The sequence below is a fragment of the Rhinopithecus roxellana genome, chromosome 11 (assembly GCF_007565055.1).
Source record: "Rhinopithecus roxellana isolate Shanxi Qingling chromosome 11, ASM756505v1, whole genome shotgun sequence".
NCBI lineage: Eukaryota > Metazoa > Chordata > Mammalia > Primates > Cercopithecidae > Rhinopithecus > Rhinopithecus roxellana.
In genome coordinates, this window is record NC_044559.1 from 100,934,024 (window position 1) to 100,936,066 (window position 2,043).

The following is a 2,043-nucleotide window of genomic DNA, read 5'->3' on the forward strand; positions in this document are numbered from 1 at the left end:
CATGGCAGACAGCAAAGGGGATCTGATGTGTGCAGAAATCACACAGCAAGAGAAGAAGCAACAATTGTGTATGGGGGTGTGAGGAAGGTCTTAATAACCAAATTTTGTGGGAATTAATAGAAAGAGAACTCCAGGCAATAATCTATTCATGAGAATCTTCCCCTATGACCCAAACACCTCCCATTTGGCCCCTTCTCCTGATACCACCAAAGTAGGGACCAAATTTCACTATGGTTTGTTTTTGGAACAAAGTGTATAAAAACCATAGCAGACCAGGTGCAGTGGCTCAGGCCTGTAATCCCAGCACTTTGGGAGACCGAGGCAGGCAGATCACTTGAGGTCAGGAGTTTGAGACAAGCCTCATCAACATGACGAAACTGCGTCTCACTAAAAATAAAAAAAATTAGCTGGGCATGGTGGCAGGTGCCTGTAATTCCAGCTGTTTGGGAGACTGAGGCAGGAGAATTGCTTGAACCCACGAGGCAGAGGTTGCAGTGAGCTGAGATCTCACCACTGCCCTCCAGCCTGGGCAATAGAGCAAGACTCCATCTCAAAACAAACAAACAAACAAACAAACAAACAAACAAACAAACACAAAATAAAACAGCATAACATCTGACAAGCAACTGATCCTACATATGTTCGGTTTTAGAATTCTATATTCTGTTTCATTACCACACCATATGCAGCTTTATAGCAAATCTTGAAATAAGCTAAAGTCTTTCAACTGTTTTCTTTTTCAAAATCATTGAACAATTCTAGGCCCATTGCATTTTCATATAAATGTTTCAGTCTGTCAATTTTGTATTGAATCTATGGATCAATTTGGAGAGAATTACCATATTGACAATATTGAGCATTTCAATTCATGAACATGGTATGTTTCTCCTTTGATTTACATTTTTCTTAATGTCTTCCAGGAATGCGTTTTTAGTTTTCATTTTCTACACAGGTCTTGCTCAAGTTTGTTAAACTTATCCTTAAACATTTCATGGTTTTTGATGCATTGTAAATGAGACTTAAAAAAATCAGGATCTACTTCTGAAATGACAGAGTAAGGACCTATGAAAATATGCTTCTCCCTAAAAGCAATGAGAACACTAGCCAAAATTAACTTTTTCAGAACTCTGGAAATAAACCGAAAGCTTGCAACAATCTGAGAAATGATTAGTCAAGGAAAACAGCTAAATTTCTATAAGAACAGTGAGCCACATGGCACTTTAACTTGCTTCTCCCCAGTTTTCTTGTCATGGTCTTGAAGGCTAACAGCATTATAACTATATGATCAGCCACTGGAGGGGCAGTACGTGTTTGGAGCTCTTCAAAGTCCCATCTCTAGAGAATTTTCACTATTTGGCTTGTAGAACAGCTTGCTAAAAAATTCAATTTTCAGGGCTTGTCTTTCTTTGATCCTACTTGGAAAACAGCCCTACCTTCAGACATTTGTTATAAACAGTGGTATTTAAAAAAAAAATCTCAGCTGCCTGAGGCAGCATTAACAGCTGAAGCTAACAGTAGGTTGGATAGGAGCTGAAAAGATAAAACCAGGGCATGAAATGTCCACAGGGGCCTTTGGAAATCAACTAGGAATCTAGTGGGTTATGCACATGTCAAGGGTTGTGAGCACGTCCAGGACTGTGTGCATTCCCAGAAAATATCTGAGAAGCTAAGCTTTTACCTCTGGCTGATTTTGAGGCTCTATGCTAGTTGGAAGTGAAGTGTTAGGCAGAGTTGTAAACAATCTGCCAGAGCATTGAAGGCATGACTTAACATGGTGAGTGCATCAGCAAAGGCTGTAAGCCTTATTGGTTCAAGGGATTTAAGGAAATCACTGCCCAGTCATTAGCCGATCATTAAGCTAACTGCAGAGCCTTCAATGACTGCACATGGCAAAACATACAGATTTTATGTAATTGGTATGGGAAAAATCACTAAAGAAACAGTAACAACAATGATTATTATGAAAGGGAGGTATCTGACTTCAGGAATTGACACAAAATATTACTCAAAATGGCCAGTTTTTATTTTATTTTATTTATTTAT